Genomic DNA, 13809 nt, shown 5'->3' on the forward strand with positions numbered 1-13809 from the left:
ATAATGAAAGAAATGAAAACAGAACAAACAACATCTTCTGGTGAGTTTGAAATATTTTGGTCTGGAAGACTATTAGGGTTTATCTTTCATTTAAAGAGATGATGGCTTAGGTGTTTTTTGACTTCCTTGGAGTATCTTCCAACACTTTCTTTAATTGTATGCACTAAAGGTTGAGACAAGAGCGCAATAGGGTCTTATCCGGGTAAAATGTATAAATAAAAAGATATTTATACTCACCTTTTCAAAGAACCTAAAAGTCCCAGAATTTATTCCTAAAGAAACCAACACTTCTTGGCATTCCACAGATGATCAGTAAAAAAAAGCTTTTCCCAACCTAGAAACAATATGGAATTTTCTCGCTACTTTTTTCCTATGAGATAAATCACATATTGTTCAAATTTACCGGGTTCTGCAAATTCTTAATTTGAAAGCTTATGCAGCCTAATTCCACCGAAGCCCTCATTCTCCTGTAATAAAACCAAAATAAAAAAGCACCAATATACCATACTTGTCTGTCGTTCTGTCCAACATCATAATCCATGTCTGGGAAGAAATAGTTTTCAACTTGGACGGTGCCAAGATGCGACCGTCCAGGCTGAGAATCACTGGTGATTGAACTGCTACGAGTGCAACCTCAGTCACTAGCAGTGACGTCACTCAGGCTGCGTTCCCAGTCGGTCTGAACTGTGGTGACCCCCGTGAGATCCCCTCTAGCACCAAGAGAAAGTCGCACGGTGCAGAGATGACTTCACCACAGTTTAAAATTCACCACAGTGAAATTCTCCCTGTGAACTTGCCTCTGCGCCATGCAACTTTCTCACGGTGCTTGCGGGGATCTCACCGAGGTCACCGCAGTTCAGTCTGGCTGAGAATGCAGCCTCAGTGACTTGGCTTCAACCATTCAGGTTGAAAACTATTTCTCCCCCAAACATGGATTACGGCGTGGGGCAGAATGATGGACAGGTGGGGTATTTTATTATTTTATTATTTTTGGTATATTACAGGAGAATGAGGGTTTCGATGGAATTAGGCGAGGTTGTAACTATGGTTTAATTAAGATTATTAAAGGAGTATGTGTATTTTTTTCTACTAAAGGACTTTTTCTGGGTGTCTGTGATTTCATATAATGTGACTATGGCGTTAGTAACGGGGTCAACTAATTGACGCCTCTCCATAACTAACCTCTGGACTTGATGTCACCTGATTATACAAAGGTGACATCAACCCCCCAACTATCTCCCCCACTTGCCACCGCTACAGGGCACGTGGGAAGAGCGAGGCTGTGCCAGAATTGGCGCATCTTAGAGATGTGCCTTTTCTGAGGCGGCTGAGAGCTGATGTTTTTAGCCTGGGGGCAGTATCCATGGCCCCTTCCTAGGCTATTAATATCAGCACACAGCTGTCTGCATAGCCTTTGCTGGTTATTAATTGTAGCGGGACCCCACATCATTTGTGAAAAACATTATGGATCGTGAGATTCGGCGGTGTCATAATCCATGCTAGATCAGAACTGATAAAAAGCACAGGTAACCTTTTTTTTTTTCCTTAAGCTGTGCTTAAATTTGTTTTTTGCCCCCCCCGGTGGCCATTAGGATTATTGCACTGTGGTGTCGTTTCTTCTAGTTTGCCCCCGGTGGTGAGCGTCACTGCACTCTGGTTTCTTTAGTTAAGTGCACATGGTTATTATGCAGGTGTGATTTGCTTTGGCTCTGCTATAAAAGAGTCACAGGTGTTGCGATCAGTGTTGGTGATAGTGTTCATTTCAACCATCCTTGGTGGAGGAAGGAGCTGGAGAGCGTTCATTGCAGCACTGTCTTAGCCCTGGTGTGGAAGGAGTCATTGTGGATTTCCTTGTAGCTCTGACAGAGCTTGGTGGCAGCGATTCAGGAGAAGAACTGCATTCTGGTGGTGGACTCTGTTGCCAGGAGCAAGGGCAACAGAGTAAAGCTAAGTGGTGTTTCCCTGTTTGTGTTTTTCCTTACTGTGTATTAGTACAGCGGTGAGGCCAGTGCCTGCGCCACCCAGCTCCCTAGCAAGGGATAGGTGTAGGGTGTGCTAGGGCGACAGGTTCCTGATCGGCGCCCGGTGCAGAACCGGCATAGGGAACGTTAGGAGCGTTAGGGACACTGACTCAGGGGAGTGCAGGAGGTCTCCACGTCTCCTTTCGCTATCACAGGGCCCACCGTTGTAACTGTTTCCCCTTTCCCCGTGTCTTGTTGTTTTAGTTACCGGCCTGCGGGCCGTGTCACACAGGACAGTATCACGTGCCGCATCTTGTTATTTTAGTTACCGGCCTGCGGGTCGCGTCACACAGGACGGGTCATCGTGACAGGCAGAAGCTTGAGATGGAAAGCTACAGAGCTGATTGCGGCAAAGAACTTATAGCGACCAATAAACCTAGGACCTAATTTCCAAGAAGGGACTTTCAGTTTAATATATATAATGGATAGCCATACTGAATCATTCACTCCCTGAGGTGCAGACCTGACAATTGTTTCTCATCAGCCATAAGTTTGTGTTTGTCCCCCATGAGCTTTGAATCATTCTGAACCCTTTCTCACACAGATGAGAGCGAAGTAGGCAATTGTTCTTCCCAGGAACCCCCGAAAACTCATCTTTAATGAAGGTACAGAATTGTGGATGGTAATCATATGCGCCAAAAAATGGTGACTTACCAGTGGAGTCACTACAATGATTGTTTAATGCAAACTCAGCCATAGGTAGAAAGAAGATCAATCCTTCTGGTTATCTGGCACAAAACATCTGAGGTAAGTCTCCAAACTTTGGTTTAGGTGATCAGTCTGGTGAGGATGGAACGCCAAAGAAAAGGACACATGCATCCCTAAATGAGCACAAAAGGCCCTCCAAAATCTAGATAATGACACCACATCAGAGGGAACCCCATGAAGCTTCACAATTTCAGCGATAAACACTTGAACCAGTGTCTTGGCATTAGGGAGAGCAGGTAAAGCAATAAAGAGCACCACTGTACTAAACCTATCCACCACAACTAAGATGACAGTTTTACCAGAGGACAAAGGAAGATCCATTGTGAAATCCATGGAGAAATAAGTCCATGGTCGGTCAGGAATGGTTAATAATAGCAAAAGAGCACCAGACAGATGAGTATTCGGGGTCTTGGAATGCGCACAGACACAACATGGAGACACAAAGTCAACTATATCCTTACACAACCTTGGCCACCAAAAATGATGAGAAAGGAGGTACAAGTTTACCTTACTGCCTGGGAGACCAGGTAGAGCTGAATCATGATGTGCCTTCAAAATTTTAAGACACAGATGAACAAAGTACAAACAATTTCCCTGAAGGGCCAGCAAGGGCGTCCCCTGAGCCTTCAATACCGCACCCTCAAGTTCAGAACACACTGTGGAGATGACCACTCCTTCTTGTAAAATAGGGACAGCATTGTCAGTATTCTCACCCGCTAGGAAATTCCAAGGCAAAAGCATCCGCTTTGACATTAGTAATCCCAGGACAATCGTCTACTCGATGAGGAGACAGTTCTTGACACCCCTTTCCAGAGAACACTTCCTCAAAATCGGACAGGAAAGGTGGAAGGATTTTAATAGAGACACTAGAGATAGTTGCACCTAGGAAATTAAAAACAAAACTTAATAATCTCTCAGGCCTGCCAGTCTATGACCGGATTATGCTTATTCAACCAGGGAAGACCCAAAACAATTGGAGTAGGGAAACTTTCCAAGATATAACAAGAAAGGAACTCATGTGAAGAGCTCTTTTGTGCAGGTTCACACCATGCTCTATTTGTGTAAAATTTCCCTGACTGAGACGTGCAGAGTCAATTGCATGTACAGGGAGGGGCATCGCCAGAGTACTACCGAAAAGACCAAAGTCATGTCTAATCCAAGCATCCACCATATTGGCTCCCACCCCACTATCCAAGAGGATGGATATTTTCTTTGCTTTCATACCAATAACCATTTCTGTGGGTAAAAAAAACTGAGATACACATGCGGAGGAGATATTTACACCCAGGCTTGTCAGAGGACTACTGAAAAGACCAAAGTCCTGTGTAAACCAAGCATCCACCATATTGGCTCCCACCCCACTATCCAAGAGGATGGATATTTTCTATTTGTTTTCATACCAATAACAACTTCTGTGGGTAAGAAAAACCGAGATACACATGCGGAAGAAACATTTACACCTAGGTTGTTATCCTCCACACAAACTGGGGTTAGAAGTTGCTTTAGGTATAGAAGGACAGACTCTAATGAAATGCCCCTTGTAACCACAGAAAAACACAACCCTATTTTGAATTGAACTGTAAGAGACTCATATCAAGGAGAGGACCCTCCTAACTGCATTGGTTCTTCAGAGCACACAGGCAGAATCTCGCTTATAAGGAGTGCCATGGGGGTGTTGTCACAACAGGTCTACCCCTGAGGCATCTATCAATGCGCATGGCTAGAGCCCACAACAACTCAGGGGTCTCAAAAAGCATTAGTGCATCTTTCATTCTTTCAGACAGGCCCTGACAAAACTGACTCCTAAGAGCAGAATCATTCCACTGGGTGTCAGTGTCCCATCTACGGACCTCTGAGCAGAATTCCTCTGCCGGCTGGTCTCCCTGTTGGAGCTTATGTAGTTTAGTCTCAGCAAAGGAGACACAGTCTGGATCATCATGCACAAGGCCTAGAGCCTGAAAAAACCCATCAACCGACCGGAGAGACTGTGAGTCTGCTGGAAGTGAAATGGTCCAGGATTGAGGATCTCCTTGAAGGAGAGAAATAACAATCTCAACCAGTTGCTCCTCACTCCCAGATGAACTAGGATGAAGCCTAAAATACAGCTTGCAGGCTTCACGGAACACCATAAATTTATCGAGTCTCCCAGAAAACATCTTCGGGAATGCCAAGTTAGGTCTTGATTCAGCCTGTCTGCCCGCCACACCAACAGTCTGCTACTGAGAGACCCTAGCTTGCAGGTCTGACACTTCAAGTGACAGGCCCTGCAATTGTTTGACAAGGACTACATTGGGATCCATACCAAGATACAAAATGTAAGGCTAGTGAAAATGTTACTCTATGACGGTCTTAGATAATGAGAGGGGGGCTTCAAATTGCCCCTGAAACTGGGACCCTAACTATCCCTGTCCGGGGTACTCTTGATAGTAGAGAGGCCCGAGTCTCTGACCCCACTATGCTTCTGTTAATCCCTGGTCTGTTCACTCTACCACCTCATGGAGTCTGGGACAGAAATGTAATATGAACAAGCAACACAAGTAAAAAACAGGGACAACTGAAACCCTCTATCATAAAAATACACCAACCAACAATAGGAAATAGGATACGGACATGGAAGTATAAACTAAATCGAATAGGAACCACACACACATACAACAGAACACCTCTGCAACAACTTCTCTCCAAAACACTTATTGTAAGCACACAGCACAGGAGGATGAATTTCCCATATCAAAAACAAACTTCTATTCAGTAATTAGGAGTAGAAATGCAGCATTCACCCATATCCTTCCTTCATTCTTTGCAGTGAGCAGAAGTGTTGAGCGATACCTTCCGATATCGGGAAATATCGGATCGGACCGATACCACAAAAATATCGGTTATCGCTGATTCCGATACCGGAAACCCATGCAAGTCAATGGGGCACAAATATCGGAATGAAAATAAACCGTTTCTTTCCTTGCACATCCAGTTCGGGAGGGGGGAAGAGTGTTGGCGGTGTGTGGGCGGACACTGTGCATGTCTGTGTGTGCAGGTGGGGTCTTACGGGCCTCTCTGGGGTCTGTTCGGGCCTGCCGGGGGGCTGTGCGGGCTGCTGGGGCTCTATGTGGGCCTGCCGAGGGTCTGTACGGGCCTGCTGGGGGTCTGTGCGGGCTGCCAGGGGTCTGTGCGGGCCTGCCGGGGGTCTGTGTGGGCTGCCGGGGTCTGTGCGGACTGCTGGGGGTCTGTGCGGGCCTGCCGGGGGTTGTGTGTGTGTGCAGGCATCGTCCGATGGGACTACAAGTCCCATCGGGCTATGCCTGCTACAATGACAGTGATCGACACATTAGCCAATGATGGGACAGTAGTAGTCCCATCATCCGGCTAATGTGTTGAATGTAAAAAAAAAACAAAACATACATACTACATACATACTACATACATGCTACATATATACAACATTCATACAACATACATACATACTACAAAATACATAAATACTTCATATATACAACATACATGCATACTACATACTACATACATACTTCGTATATACTACATTCATACAACATACATACATACTACATACATACAACATATATACTACATTCATACAACACACATACATACTACATACTACATACATACTACATATATACTACATTCATACAACATACATACTACATACATACATCATATATACAACATTCATACAACATATATACATACTACATACATACTTCATATATACTACATTCATACAACATACATACATACTACATACTACATATATACTACATTCATACAGCATACATACATATATACTAAATACATACTACATATACACTACATTCATGCAACATACATACCTACATAGTACATACTACATACATACAACATACATAAAACATGCTACAGACATACAACATACATACTGCATACATACTACATACATACTACATACTACATACAATACATTCATACATTCATACAATACATACATATAGACATACAGTACATATAACATAGAGTACATACTCACCATCACTTGTCACTTTGATCCCCAAAGTCAGTGTCATCTGTAAAAAATATTAAAATAACAAACAACCAATATACTCCCTGATCCGCAGAAATCCACGAGTGTCCCACGACAATCTCCCCTGGAGAACAGCAGCATCAGCTGATGCCACCGCTCTCTAGGGGCCCAAGGAATACAATGACGGGAGGTAGGTATCCTTCCGCACTGTATTCCTCTGCCACTGTAAAAAAATAGTCACTAGTCTCACTTTTGGCATTGCTGTGTGAGAAAGTTCCCACGCAACTTTTGCCATAAAGTGAGACCAGTGACCTATAGTAACCTCTCAGTGATGCACTGCAGGAGATCGTCGTGGGACACTCGTAGATTTCTACGGATCAGGGAGTATATTGCTTGTTTGTTATTTTAATATTTTTTACAGTGAGATGACACTGGCTTCGGGGATAAAAGTGACAAGTGATGGTGAGTATGTACTCTATGCTATATGTACTGTAAGTCTATATGTATGTATGTATTGTATGAATGTATTGTATGCATGTTGTATGTGAATGTAGTATATATGTAGCATGTATGTATGTATATTGTATGAATGTAGTATATATGTAGTATATATGTATGTATGTTGTATGAATGTAGTATATATGTAGTATGTAGTATGTATGTATGTAGTATATATGTAGTATGTATGTATGTATGTATGTTGTATGAATGTAGTATATATGTAGTATGTATGATGTATGAATGTAGTATATATGTAGTATGTATGTATGTATGTTGTATGAATGTTGTATATATGTAGTATGTATGTATGTAGTATGTAGTATGTATGTTTTTTTTTACATTCAACACATTAGTCCCACAGTAGTCCCATCGGACGATGCCTGCACACACACAACCTCCGGCAGGCCCGCACAGACCCCCGGCAGCCTGCACAGACCCCCGTCAGGCCCGCACAGACCCCCGGCAGGCCTGAACAGACCCCCGGCAGGCCCGCACAGACCCCCGGCAGGCCCGCACAGACCGCGCATCATGATGACATCATTTCAGCAGCCAATCACAGCCATGCCATTAGTTAACATGGCTAACACAACTGGCTCATTGCATTATGGGAACTTCCGATTTCAGTATTCGATATTGTAAAAATATCGGAACTCAGTATCGGAACTCCCATACGGCGAATATCGGCCGATACCCGATATTTGCAGTATTGGAATGCTCAACACTACACTCAACATAATTTTACGTTGGATAGCTACAGGGGTTACAAGTCCTAGATTATCGTACAACCTGTTTATTTTGGACAGAACACCTCTACATGTGGAGGGTTTCTCTCCTCCACTGATCTGAAAGGTAAATGCATCACTCTTCAAATACCAGAGTAAACCAAAGCTCCGCTGCATGGGAAGGGAGTCTGTGTTTAAATCCATGTCTTTTTGATCAGTTGAGTAATCTTGAGAGGGAAAAGCTGCAATTATTTTTTTGCTGTTGCAAGCGATTTTGTGTAACCTAAAATTGGACAAAGCAAGCTTTTCTTGTGCCCTTTTTAGGATACTGACTGCCGACTCATCAGTGGGTGTGGATTTCAAGCAGTTGTCCACGTAGAATTCCTTCTCCATCTAACATTCGGCCCGTATTTTGCTTCGCCATTTCTAGCTGAATGTCTAAAGCCATAGATGGCGACAGCAGGGGAAGGGCCCTTCTCAAATGTTAGGGGGCTGGCGGAACGCACCAAATAAAGATAATGACAGGGTGTGTTCGCAGGCTGTACACACACACAACCCCCGGCAGGCCCCCACAGAGCCCCGGCATCCCACACAGACCCCCGGCAGGCCCGTACAGACCCCCGGCAGGCCCGCACAGACCCCCGGCAGCCTGCACAGACCCCCGGCAGGCCCGCACAGACCCCCGGCAGGCCCGTACAGACCCCCGGCAGGCCCGTACAGACCCCCTGCAGCCCGCACAGACCCCACCCGCACACACAGACACGCACAGTGTCCACCCACGCACCACCCACACTCTTCCCCCCTTCCGAACTGGATGTACAAGTAAGGAAAGGTTTTTTTTTAATTCCGATATTTCTGTCCCATTGACTTGAATGGGGTTTCCGGTATCGGAATCGGCGATACCCGATACTTTTTGGGTATCGGTCCGATCCAATCCGATCCGAAATTTCTCAGTATCGGATGGTATCGCTCAACACTACTCAACACTAGTGAGCAGGCAAAAACAGGAGATGTACCAGGGGAGAAGAGAAACAATGGACTACAGCCATTTTGTGTCTTAACCGACACTTCTACAGGTCCATTCTTCTACTTGGTCTAAACTTCTATTCGGCACAGCGTCTCCTAAGAGCAAGAAGCAAAGGTCAAGAGTAGAGTTGAGCGAAACGGGTCGAAAAAATTCAAAAGTCGCCGACTTTTGGCAAAGTCGGGTTTCATGAAACGAAACCCGACCCTAGGATGAGGTCGGCCACGAGGTCGGCGACTTACGCGCCAAAGTCGCGTTTCAAAAGTTTGTTTTGCGCTCTTTTTCAGCCAATCAGGATCCACGGACACTGTGGGCAACGTGATGACATAGGCACGGGTCACCACCATCTTTCAGAAGGGCATGCAAGCGATTGGCTTGCTTTGGTGGGCGTCACAGGGGGTATAAAAGGGCGTGCACGCCGACCGCCATCTTACTTCTGCCGATCTTAGTATAGGGAGAGGTTGCTGCTGATTCTGTAGGGAGAGCGTTAGGCAGGGAAGAAGACAAAAAAACTGCTTCTGCTGCTAGCGATTTGGCCTGCACAACACACAAGTCACTGTGTGTGCAGTGCAAGGGGAGGCTATATTGTGGTGTATCAGTGGTGTTGGTTGTTGGGCTGCCTTTTAAGGCTTCCTGACACGCTGGCATTGCTGTTTACCCACTGCTCCGCAAACTGCTTTTTTAAAAGCAATCCAATCTCCCTTATCCTCTCGTCACTTTGGTCACAGGCAGCTGTGCCATCGAGCGTGTCACATAGCGCTCAGATATCAGTGGGCCGCACACAATCCACAAGTGTCCAGTGTCCAAAAGTGTACACAGAGATTCAAAATCTCCATTATCCTCTCGTCACTTTGGTCACAGGCAGCTGTGCCATCGAGCGTGTCACATAGCGCTCAGATATCAGGGGGCCTCACACAATCTACAAGTGTCCAGTGTCCAAAAGTGTACGCAGAGATTCAAAATCTCCATTATCCTCTCGTCACTTTGGTCACAGGCAGCTGTGCCATCGAGCGTGTCACATAGCGCTCAGATATCAGTGGGCCGCACACAATCCACAAGTGTCCAGTGTCCAAAAGTGTACGCAGAGATTCAAAATCTCCATTATCCTCTCGTCACTTTGGTCACAGGCAGCTGTGCCATCGAGCGTGTCACATAGCGCTCAGATATCAGTGGGCCGCACACAATCCACAAGTGTCCAGTGTCCAAAAGTGTACGCAGAGATTCAAAATCTCCATTATCCTCTCGTCACTTTGGTCACAGGCAGCTGTGCCATCGAGCGTGTCACATAGCGCTCAGATATCAGTGGGCCGCACACAATCCACAAGTGTCCAGTGTCCAAAAGTGTACGCAGAGATTCAAAATCTCCATTATCCTCTCGTCACTTTGGTCACAGGCAGCTGTGCCATCGAGCGTGTCACATAGCGCTCAGATATCAGTGGGCCGCACACAATCCACAAGTGTCCACTGTCCACAAGTGTACGCAGAGATTCAAAATCTCCATTATCCTCTCGTCACTTTGGTCACAGGCAGCTGTGCCATCGAGCGTGTCACATAGCGCTCAGATATAAGTGGGCCGCACACAATCCACAAGTGTCCAGTGTCCAAAAGTGTACGCAGAGATTCAAAATCTCCATTATCCTCTCGTCACTTTGGTCACAGGCAGCTGTGCCATCGAGCGTGTCACATAGCGCTCAGATATCAGTGGGCCGCACACAATCCACAAGTGTCCACTGTCCAAAAGTGTACGCAGAGATTCAAAATCTCCATTATCCTCTCGTCACTTTGGTCACAGGCAGCTGTGCCATCGAGCGTGTCACATAGCGCTCAGATATCAGTGGGCCGCACACAATCCACAAGTGTCCAGTGTCCAAAAGTGTACGCAGAGATTCAAAATCTCCATTATCCTCTCGTCACTTTGGTCACAGGCAGCTGTGCCATCGAGTGTGTCACATAGTGCTCAGATATCAGTGGGCCGCACACAATCCACAAGTGTCCAGTGTCCAAAAGTGTACGCAGAGATTCAAAATCTCCATTATCCTCTCGTCACTTTGGTCACAGGCAGCTGTGCCATCGAGCGTGTCACATAGCGCTCAGATATCAGTGGGCCGCACACAATCCACAAGTGTCCACTGTCCACAAGTGTACGCAGAGATTCAAAATCTCCATTATCCTCTCGTCACTTTGGTCACAGGCAGCTGTGCCATCGAGCGTGTCACATAGCGCTCAGATATCAGTGGGCCGCACACAATCCACAAGTGTCCACTGTCCAAAAGTGTACGCAGAGATTCAAAATCTCCATTATCCTCTCGTCACTTTGGTCACAGGCAGCTGTGCCATCGAGCGTGTCACATAGCGCTCAGATATCAGTGGGCCGCACACAATCCACAAGTGTCCAGTGTCCAAAAGTGTACGCAGAGATTCAAAATCTCCATTATCCTCTCGTCACTTTGGTCACAGGCAGCTGTGCCATCGAGCGTGTCACATAGCGCTCAGATATCAGTGGGCCGCACACAATCCACAAGTGTCCACTGTCCACAAGTGTACGCAGAGATTCAAAATCTCCATTATCCTCTCATCACTTTGGTGACAGGCAGCTGTGCCATCGAGCGTGTCACATAGCGCTCAGATATCAGTGGGCCGCACACAATCCACAAGTGTCCAGTGTCCAAAAGTGTACGCAGAGATTCAAAATCTCCATTATCCTCTCGTCACTTTGGTCACAGGCAGCTGTGCCATCGAGCGTGTCACATAGCGCTCAGATATCAGTGGGCCGCACACAATCCACAAGTGTTCACTGTCCACAAGTGTACGCAGAGATTCAAAATCTCCATTATCCTCTCGTCACTTTGGTCACAGGCAGCTGTGCCATCGAGCGTGTCACATAGCGCTCAGATATCAGTGGGCCGCACACAATCCACAAATGTCCAGTGTCCAAAAGTGTACGCAGAGATTCAAAATCTCCATTATCCTCTCGTCACTTTGGTCACAGGCAGCTGTGCCATCGAGCGTGTCACATAGCGCTCAGATATCAGTGGGCCGCACACAATCCACAAGTGTCCAGTGTCCAAAAGTGTACGCAGAGATTCAAAATCTCCATTATCCTCTCGTCACTTTGGTCACAGGCAGCTGTGCCATCGAGCGTGTCACATAGCGCTCAGATATCAGTGGGCCGCACACAATCCACAAGTGTCCAGTGTCCAAAAGTGTACGCAGAGATTCAAAATCTCCATTATCCTCTCGTCACTTTGGTCACAGGCAGCTGTGCCATCGAGCGTGTCACATAGCGCTCAGATATCAGTGGGCCGCACACAATCCACAAGTGTCCACTGTCCAAAAGTGTACGCAGAGATTCAAAATCTCCATTATCCTCTCGGCACTTTGGTCACAGGCAGCTGTGCCATCGAGCGTGTCACATAGCGCTCAGATATCAGTGGGCCGCACACAATCCACAAGTGTTCACTGTCCACAAGTGTACGCAGAGATTCAAAATCTCCATTATCCTCTCGTCACTTTGGTCACAGGCAGCTGTGCCATCGAGCGTTTCACATAGCGCTCAGATATCAGTGGGCCGCACACAATCCACAAGTGTCCAGTGTCCAAAAGTGTACGCAGAGATTCAAAATCTCCATTATCCTCTCGTCACTTTGGTCACAGGCAGCTGTGCCATCGAGCGTGTCACATAGCGCTCAGATATCAGTGGGCCGCACACAATCCACAAGTGTCCAGTGTCCAAAAGTGTACGCAGAGATTCAAAATCTCCATTATCCTCTCGTCACTTTGGTCACAGGCAGCTGTGCCATCGAGCGTGTCACATAGCGCTCAGATATCAGTGGGCCACACACAATCCACAAGTGTCCAGTGTCCAAAAGTGCACGCAGAGATTCAAAATCTCCATTATCCTCTCATCACTTTGGTCACAGGCAGCTGTGCCATCGAGCGTGTCACATAGCGCTCAGATATCAGTGGGCCGCACACAATCCACAAGTGTCCACTGTCCAAAAGTGTACGCAGAGATTCAAAATCTCCATTATCCTCTTGTCACTTTGGTCACAGGCAGCTGTGCCATCGAGCGTGTCACATAGCGCTCAGATATCAGTGGGCCGCACACAATCCACAAGTGTCCAGTGTCCACAAGTGTACGCAGAGATTCAAAATCTCCATTATCCTCTCGTCACTTTGGTCACAGGCAGCTGTGCCATCGAGCGTGTCACATAGCGCTCAGATATCAGTGGGCCGCACACAATCCACAAGTGTCCAGTGTCCAAAAGTGTACGCAGAGATTCAAAATCTCCATTATCCTCTCATCACTTTGGTCACAGGCAGCTGTGCCATCGAGCGTGTCACATAGCGCTCAGATATCAGTGGGCCGCACACAATCCACAAGTGTCCAGTGTCCAAAAGTGTATGCAGAGATTCAAAATCTCCATTATCCTCTCGTCACTTTGGTCACAGGCAGCTGTGCCATCGAGCGTGTCACATAGCGCTCAGATATCAGTGGGCTGCACACAATCCACAAGTGTCCACTGTCCACAAGTGTACGCAGAGATTCAAAATCTCCATTATCCTCTCGTCACTTTGGTCACAGGCAGCTGTGCCATCGAGCGTGTCACATAGCGCTCAGATATCAGTGGGCCACACACAATCCACAAGTGTCCAGTGTCCAAAAGTGTACGCAGAGATTCAAAATCTCCATTATCCTCTCGTCACTTTGGTCACAGGCAGCTGTGCCATCGAGCGTGTCACATAGCGCTCAGATATCAGTGGGCCGCACACAATCCACAAGTGTCCAGTGTCCAAAAGTGTACGCAGAGATTCAAA

This window comes from Dendrobates tinctorius, unplaced genomic scaffold (genome assembly GCF_039654945.1).
Source record: "Dendrobates tinctorius isolate UK_male_01 unplaced genomic scaffold, ASM3965494v1 ptg000129l, whole genome shotgun sequence".
Lineage (NCBI taxonomy): Eukaryota > Metazoa > Chordata > Amphibia > Anura > Dendrobatidae > Dendrobates > Dendrobates tinctorius.